We start from the raw sequence: 9,780 nt of genomic DNA on the forward strand, positions 1-9,780 counted from the left end.
ATCATTAGCATCATCAACCGATATTGTCCAACTCTTCATTTCCGATACCGATATCAACCGATACCGATATATGCAGGGTCGTCCCCCCCCCCCCCCCCCCCCCAAAAAACGGAATCATTTCAGGTAATTAACATTACATATCTCTTGTCGTGTAATTAAAACAACATTGTGCATACTTTTGACAATAATAAATAAAATAAGAATTTGTTCTTACTTGCTTGCCTGGGTAAATAAAGGTTAAAGAAATGTAAAAAAAAAAAAATTTAAATGTAAAACCGATACCGATAATTTCCGATATCACATTTTAATGCCAATATCGGCCGATAATATCGGTAGGCCGATAATATCGGACATCCCTAATATCTGGTATACACTAATATCAAATATTGATAGTATTTTAAGTTGTTTAACCCTTTCACTGCCACACGACAGAAAGTTAGCCCCTTTACTATCACACAACCGACGGCGATGCTCCATCATTAGCATCATTAGCTCTGTCGTGTGGCAGTGAAAGGGTTAAGTACTTTTCCAAGCACTATTTAAAATGTTCAAGGATGTCACTCCGACGATACGATTCACTTTTTTAAATGCTGTTTTTTTTTAAAGCATCTTCTTGGCACCTGCTCGCCAGCTAGAGCGAGTTTAGCGCGTCACACGTGAAGAAATGAGGAAGAAAAGTGCGCAAGACAGTGACTTGTCAGATCTTTATTAAAACAACAGAACACACAAACAAATATTCTGAACAATTTGATCACGGATGAACAAAACATTCAATGTGAACGGTTGATTTGAATTTCGAGGACTTTTTAAGCAAATTGTTAAAAAAATTGGCTGTTTTCAAGGAATGCCAGGCCTTGACTTTTTTTTGTAAAAAAAGAATCAAGCACTTAAAGCACTTCACCTTGGATCAGCGTTATGCTGCAGATACTGTCTGTGTCTGAGGTGAAGATGTGAGCTAACTGACCTGGGATCAGCGTTGTGCTGCAGATACTGTCTGTGTGTCTGAGGTGAAGATGTGAGGTAACTGACCTGGGATCAGCGTTATGCTGCAGATACTGTCTGTGTGTCTGAGGTGAAGATGTGAGGTAACTGACCCTGGATCAGCGTTATGCTGTAGATACTGTCTGAGGTGAAGATGTGAGGTAACTGACCTGGGATCAGCGTTATGCTGCAGATACTGTCTGTGTCTGAGGTGAAGATGTGAGGTAACTGACCCTGGATCAGCGTTATGCTGCAGATACTGTCTGTGTCTGAGGTGAAGATGTGAGCTAACTGACCTGGGATCAGCGTTATGCTGCAGATACTGTCTGTGTGTCTGAGGTGAAGATGTGAGCTAACTGACCTGGGATCAGCGTTGTGCTGCAGATACTGTCTGTGTCTGTGAGGTGAAGATGTGAGCTAACTGACCTGGGATCAGCGTTATGCTGCAGATACTGTCTGTGTGTCTGAGGTGAAGATGTGAGCTAACTGACCTGGGATCAGCGTTGTGCTGCAGATACTGTCTGTGTCTGAGGTGAAGATGTGAGGTAACTGACCCTGGATCAGCGTTATGCTGTAGATACTGTCTGAGGTGAAGATGTGAGCTAACTGACCTGGGATCAGCGTTGTGCTGCAGATACTGTCTGTGTCTGAGGTGAAGATGTGCGGTAACTGACCCTGGATCAGCGTTATGCTGTAGATACTGCCTGTGTGTCTGAGGTGAAGATGTGAGGTAACTGACCTGGGATCAGCGTTGTGCTGCAGATACTGTCTGAGGTGAAGATGTGAGCTAACTGACCTGGGATCAGCGTTATGCTGTAGATACTGCCTGTGTGTCTGAGGTGAAGATGTGAGCTAACTGACCTGGGATCAGCGTTATGCTGTAGATACTGCCTGTGTGTCTGAGGTGAAGATGTGAGCTAACTGACCTGGGATCAGCGTTATGCTGTAGATACTGTCTGTGTGTCTGAGGTGAAGATGTGAGGTAACTGACCTGGGATCAGCGTTATGCTGTAGATACTGTCTGAGGTGAATATGTGAGGTAACTGACCTGGGATCAGCGTTATGCTGCAGATACTGTCTGAGGTGAATATGTGAGGTAACTGACCTGGGATCAGCGTTGTGCTGCAGATACTGTCTGTGTGTCTGAGGTGAAGATGTGAGCTAACTGACCTGGGATCAGCGTTATGCTGTAGATACTGTCTGAGGTGAAGATGTGAGTTAACTGACCTGGGATCAGCGTTGTGCTGCAGATACTGTCTGTGTGTCTGAGGTGAAGATGTGAGGTAACTGACCTGGGATCAGCGTTGTGCTGCAGATACTGTCTGTGTCTGAGGTGAAGATGTGAGGTAACTGACCCTGGATCAGCGTTATGCTGCAGATACTGTCTGTGTCTGAGGTGAAGATGTGAGGTAACTGACCTGGGATCAGTGTTGTGCTGCAGATACTGTCTGAGGTGAAGATGTGAGGTAACTGACCTGGGATCAGCGTTATGCTGTAGATACTGTCTGAGGTGAATATGTGAGCTAACTGACCCTGGATCAGCGTTATGCTGTAGGTACTGTCTGTGTCTGAGGTGAAGATGTGAGGTAACTGACCCTGGATCAGCGTTATGCTGTAGATACTGTCTGAGGTGAAGATGTGAGGTAACTGACCTGGGATCAGCGTTGTGCTGCAGATACTGTCTGAGGTGAAGATGTGAGCTAACTGACCTGGGATCAGCGTTGTGCTGCAGATACTGTCTGTGTGTCTGAGGTGAAGATGTGAGGTAACTGACCCTGGATCAGCGTTATGCTGCAGATACTGTCTGTGTCTGAGGTGAAGATGTGAGCTAACTGACCTGGGATCAGCGTTATGCTGTAGATACTGTCTGAGGTGAAGATGTGAGCTAACTGACCTGGGATCAGCGTTATGCTGTAGATACTGTCTGTGTGTCTGAGGTGAAGATGTGAGCTAACTGACCTGGGATCAGCGTTGTGCTGCAGATACTGTCTGTGTCTGTGAGGTGAAGATGTGAGGTAACTGACCCTGGATCAAGTTTCAAGTTTCAAGTTTCTTTAATAGTTGTCATACAGAAGTACAGAATACTTTTGTACAAAATGCTTCTTACTGTTGCGCTCCAGAGACTGTGCATGACAAGATAAGTATGAAATAAAAACATAGTAAAAATTAGAAGAAAAAAAAGAGGTCACAGTGTTCAGTTTAGACATATGTACAATGTTCGTAGACGTAGTTACCATACAATATACAATACTGTGCAGTGTACTAATATACAATACTATATAGTGCAAGGCATAAATGGACGAGGTGCAGTTTAGGTACAATTCACAGTAGGTGTACGAGTTGTGGTGCAAATCCTTTATCAATAAATATAAAGTGTAAGTGTGTTTGTGTGATCTAAAGTGTGGAGAGTGGGTGCTGCAGTGTGTTGTTTGTTTGAGTGAGTGTGTGTGTGCGTGTGGGTGTGTGTGCTGTGTGCATTTGATGGTTGTTGCATAGTGATTATTGTTCGTTTAGCGATTATTGTTCGTTTAGCAGCCTGATGGCCTGGGGATAGAAGCTTCTTCTGAGTCTTTCTGTGCTCGCCTTAAGACTCCGGTATCGCTTGCCTGACCGCAGCAGTTCAAAGAGGCAGTTGTTCGGGTGGCTCGAGTCCTTAATAATTCTCTTAGTCTTCCCCTTGCACCGCTTGTTGTAAATGTTCTGGAGGGTGGGAAGCCCCCCTCCAATTGTGCGTTCGGCTGAACGTGTCACTCTTTGTAGTCTGCTACGGTCTTGTGCAGTGCTATTCCCAAACCAGGAGGTGATGTTACCAGTCAGGATGCTCTCTATTGTACATGAGTAGAAGTTCCTAAGGATCTTCTGACTGACTTGGAACTTCCTTAGGCGCCTGATGACGTAGAGGCGTTGTCGTGCCTTCTTCACAACACTGTCAATGTGTGTGGTCCATGTCAAATCCTCGGATATGTGGGCTCCGAGGTACTTGAACCTGTTCACTCTCTCAACCGGTGCCCCGTCGATGCTGAGGGGGCTGTAGTCCTTGACCCCCGACCTCCTGAAGTCCACAATCATCTCTTTTGTTTTGCTGACTTTCAGGGAGAGGCAGTTCTCCTGACACCACTGTGACAGGTTCTCTACCTCTTCCAGGTAGGCCCTTTCGTCGTTGGCAGAGATCAGGCCCACCACTACTGTGTCATCAGCAAATTTGATGATGGTGTTGTTGTTCCGCTGTGCTACGCAGTCATGTGTGTACAGGGAGTAGAGGAGGGGGCTCAGAACACAGCCCTGGGGGGCCCCTATGTTGAGCGTGATGGATGAGGAGGTGCAGTTGCCTGCTCTTACCACCTGGGGTCTGCCCGTCAGGAAGTCCAAGACCCACTGGCAGAGGTCATAGTTCAAGCCCAGGTCCCTGAGCTTGGCTATGAGTTTGGAGGGGACTATGGTGTTGAATGCTGAGCTGTAGTCGATGAACAGCATTCTCACATAGTTCCCCTGCCTCTTGTCCAGGTGTGATGCTGCTGTGTGCAGCATATGGGCTATGGCGTCCTCCGTGGACCTGTTGGGGCGATATGCAAATTGCAGAGGGTCCAGGTTGATGGGGAGGGAGGAACAGATGTAGCCCTTTACTAGCTTCTCAAAGCACTTCATGGCTATGGAGGTGAGGGCTACAGGGCAGTAGTCGTTGAGGCAAGCGGGCGTAGATTTTTTGGGTACAGGGATGATGGTGGACTTCTTCAGACAGGTGGGGATGACAGCCTGTTCCAAGGACAGGTTGAAGATGTCAGTGAATACCGGGGCCAGTTGGTCGGCACAGACTTTTAGGACGCGGCCGGGGATGCCGTCCGGTCCTGCTGCCTTCCTGATATTCACTTTTTTAAAGATCCGTCTCACCTCATGCTCTGTTACCCTGAACATTGAGTCTCCATCAGCAGACCCCCCCCCCCCCCCCCCATTGCCGTGGTTTGTAGGCTGGTGTTTTTATTCACAGCCTCAAACCTTGCATAGAAGGAATTGAGATCATTTGCTAAGGAGATGTCATTGTTCAGTTTGAGGGAGGTGCCTTTGTAATCTGTCATTGTTCTGAGGCCCTGCCACATGCCTCTAGAGTCAGCCTGTTCGAACTGAAGTTCAACTTTATCCCTGTAACGCCGTTTAGCCTCTTTTACTGCTCTCCTGACGTTGTATCTTGCCATCTTGTGCTCTTCCATGTTGCCTGTCTCCAGCCCGGTGTTGTATGCTGATGTGCGCACTTTCAGAGCCTCACGGACGGATTTGTCTACCCAGGGCTTTTGATTTGGGTAGATTTTAATTGTGGTGGAGGGGATTGTTTCTTCTACCAGAGTACAGACATAGTCAAGCACTGTTTCAGTGTATTCGTTAATATTGGCTGTGTTATCACGGAATACACTCCAGTCTGTGCATTCAAGTGCAGCTTGGAGTGACTCCTCTGACGTCACGGCCCAACGCTTAACCTCTCGCGAGACCACCGGCGTTCGCTTGAGACTTTGTTTATACTTTGGCAAAAGGAATATTGCGGCGTGATCGGACTTACCGCCCTGTTTCTATTCTTACCTCCATCTCGAAAGTCATGGAAAAAATAGTATATGAACAGGTCGAAAAGTACCTCGCGGAAAAAAATCTAATCTACGAATTCCAATCTGGCTTCAGAACATCCCATTCCACTGACACATGCCTTCTCTATTCGAACGACCACATCAAACAAGAGGTGGACGCGGGCAAATACTGCGGCATGGTCATGCTGGACCTACAAAAGGCCTTCGACACTGTCAATCACTCCATTCTGATTGACAAGCTAAAAGCTATTGGTTTTGATAGTTTATCAGTGAGCTGGATGCAATCCTACCTGGAGGGGAGAGAACAGATGGTGGAGGTAAACGGTACTCTATCCCCCCAATCACAGTGAGCTGTGGTGTTCCACAAGGAAGCATACTAGGACCGCTACTGTTCCTAATTTATGCAAATGACATGTCGTCAGCTTGTGACTGCAACTTGTTCCTGTTTGCGGACGACTCAGCCCTGCTGTTCTCTGACAAGAACAAGCTGCAGGTTGAAAATACCCTCAGCTTGGAACTAGGCAAAATCTGCATATGGCTCGCCGATAACAAACTATCATTACACATGGGTAAAACAGAGTCTGTAACTGAGGGGTTACAAAACCCTGACTGTATTAAAGATTGTTTAGATTAAACCACTACTAAATATTATTATTACTTGCCAGACAGTACAGTTAAATATGGCAGACACTCAATAGACGGCACGGGGACAAAGAGATAACGTTTACAGTATTTTATTAGCAATATCAAATATACAACTGCAATTAGTACGTTGCTCTTTTATGGCGAATGATAGTAGAATGTCAGAGTATCAAAGTCAGTGGGAATGAATAATTCCTAGGTTAATAATACTCGACCGGAACGCTGCATGGAGTGAGATGGCGATACAGGGCAAACAAGGGTATAGCTGGAGACTGGTGATTTCCCCCAAGGAGTGGTAAGCTCCAGAGGAATTGAAGAATAGTCGGATACTCCTGCTGGTCACTGAAGAAAAGGGGTCTCATACGGATCCAATCCTTGTAATCCAAGTGCTCGATAGCAGGGTAATAGCTCTTAATCCAATGCCCGACGGCAGTGATGATAGCTAGCTAGCTTCGTCCTCGAAGCTAGCCCGATGCAGATCTTCAGGTGTAGTTAAATCCAAACGCCAATGGTATTAACGATGCTCTTCTTCACGGTACTACGCTTACACAATTCACTATAATACACCAACAATGGTTCTACAATATCAAGGTCGTATCTAAGGAGCTACTAGCTATCCGTAACGATACACCGCCGGTAGGTTCCACTGCTCACATGTCCAATCGTTCTGCTGTTAGGTTCACCTCGTGTTCTGATACTAATTACGTTAAGTCCACACACACTTGCTAAGGTTCACACTAGTTACTGGGTTCACTTCGCACTTCACGTGTTTAGGTTTCGCACTGCTGCTGCTTGCGCCTTTCACAATATATACTCAAAGTCGTTTCTAGAGCGCAACCGAATCTCTTGTCCGGAATCAATGCGCTGGCCAAGGGCATGTCTCAACTTGCCCGGACTTGTCTTTGAACTTGTCTGGGGGGCGCGACTGTTGGCGCCGTCAATGCCAAGGGCGGTGTCCAATGAGGAAAGCGAATAATGCTATGATTCAAATGGAGGCTTAAAGGTATATAGCTTATATATATAAATAATATACAAGTTATATAAAATAATAAACGTATATTCTCAGTGTTAATCTGGCCCTTCAGAACAGAGTCCATTCTCTTCGGTTCAAATAACAACCTCAGCAAGACCGACGGCTTCTCAGTTACAGTGGGTGACAATATTGTCACAAGGAAAGATGAAATTACATAACTATAGGTTCCATCCTAAAGGCAAATCTTTCCTGTGACAAAATGGCATCCAATGTAATAAAAAAAGTCAACCAACAAACTAGATTCTTGTATCGGATCTCCTCTCTGGTAAACAAGAATACCCTGAAGACGCTGGCAGGAGCACTCATTCAAGGGTACTACGACTATGCTTGCACCTCATGGTACAAAAGCACCTCAAAGGCGCTAAAAACAAGGCTACAAACATCACAAAACAAACTGGTCAGACTACTGCTTGACCTTACTACTAGAACCCACCTCACCCCTGCCCACTTTGACAACCTAGGATGGCTTAGAGTAGACGACAGAGTACAGCAACTTGCAATGGGCCTGGTCTACAAGATACACTACACCACACAGGTACCCATGTACATGTCAAAATACTTCCCAAAAGTCAGTGAATACCATGATTACAACACCAGAGGGAGCTCCACAAATCATGTTAAACCCAGATTCGGCTCAAACAAGGGACTAAACACGTCGCAATTATGCCACATCAATGTGGAACGCCCTACCCACAGCTGTAAAGGAATGTGAACCAAGGAGCTGATCGTGGATTTTAGGAGAACACAGCAGGGGACACACACACCACTGAGGATAAACGGGGCTACTGTAGACAGGGTGAGCAGCTTCAAGTACCTGGGGGTCCACATCTCAGAAGACCTGACATGGACAACACACATAGACTCAGTCGTAAAGAAGGCGAAGCAGCGCCTCTACCACCTGAGACAGGAAGTTCAGAGTATCGGGGAAGATACTCCAGTCCTTCTACTCCGGAGCTGTAGAGAGCATCTTGACTGGAAACATCACTGCCTGGTATGGAAACAGCACGGCAAAGGACAAGACAGCCCTACAGAGAGTGGTGCGCTCAGCTGAACGTACTACGGGTATTGCACTACCACCCCTGCAGGTCTTATATAACAAGAGGTGCAAATCCAGAGCCTGCTGAATAATGAAAGACCCTCACCACCCCAACAACAGCCTGTTCAAGCTGCTGCGGTCAGGCAAACACCTGCGAACACCAGCAACTAGGACAGAGAGACTTCGGCTCAGCTTCTTCCCCCAGGCCATCAGAGTCTTGAACACTGAACTCTCCACACACAAGCACACATGAGCACACACACAACACACACACTGTATACGCTCACACACTAGCAGTCACTTTAGCATGAACACACACACACACACATGCTGCACACGCTCACACTCAAAGGTCACCTTACACAATGAAAAGGTCACTTTAAAAAAAAATAACAGGAGTGGTTCTTGTATAGTAAACAGATGGATATAGCAAGCTAGCATAAGGACAAATAGTATAACTGTAGATTGTATAGTATAGCATTGTATAGTAGTGTACATAAGACCCAGTGCCTCATCCGTAGCTAACATTGTATTGCACTATCGCAGGACCTTAGCATGTCTTATCATGCTTTTTGTACATTGTATGTACATTATACCTGTTATGTCTTATGCTTATTATTGTATTATTGCACAAATGTCTTATTCTCATCCTATTCTTATTACTTGTATTATTGCACAATCACTGCAGGCATGACCCCCCGCATTTCACTGTATGCTTGTATGCTGTGACAAATAAAACTCTTGACTTGACTTGATGTGAATCACTACCCACCTTCAAAACCGCTCTCAAAGAGCACCTACGGGAGACTGCAATTCGAAACTGGCCCCTGTAAATGTCCAAACCCAACCCCCTCCAATGTACAGTTTACCCCCCCCCCCACACCCACCTACCCACCCTGAATGAATGAATGAATGAATGAATAAATGAATGAATGAGTGAATGAATGAATGAATGAATGAATGAATGAATGAATGAATGAATGAATGAGTGAATGAATGAATGAATGAATGAATGAATGAATGAATGAATGAATGAATGAATGAATGAATGAAAACTTTATTTAACAGATTGCAGAATGGTTACAATACAGTACGGCTCAATACACACAATTGTTAAGGGGATGCAGACCAAAGAAAGACGTTTGTCTTGTTTACATCAGGGTCCCCCATATTCAATTCATAGTGAATGTAAACAAGACAAAAGTCTTTCTCTGGTCTGCATCCCCTTAACAATTGTGTGTATTGAGCCGTACTGTATTGTACTGCAATCTGTTAATGCTCAATCAATCAATCAATTAATCAATCAATCAATCAATCAATCAATCAATCAATCAAACGCCAAAGATAAATGCTGTAGTAGATGAAATCCCTTCTGGGGTTATAATGCTCTTAAAAGATGCAACAAAACAAGGACCTGTGTTACTGCAACTTGTTCCTGTTTGCGGACGACTCAGCCCTGCTGGTCTCTGACAAGAACAAGTTACAGGTTGAAAAAACCCTCAGCTCGGAACTAGGCA

This window comes from Notolepis coatsorum, assembly GCF_963971535.1.
Source record: "Notolepis coatsorum genome assembly, contig: SCAFFOLD_2189, whole genome shotgun sequence".
NCBI classification, from domain to species: domain Eukaryota; kingdom Metazoa; phylum Chordata; class Actinopteri; order Aulopiformes; family Paralepididae; genus Notolepis; species Notolepis coatsorum.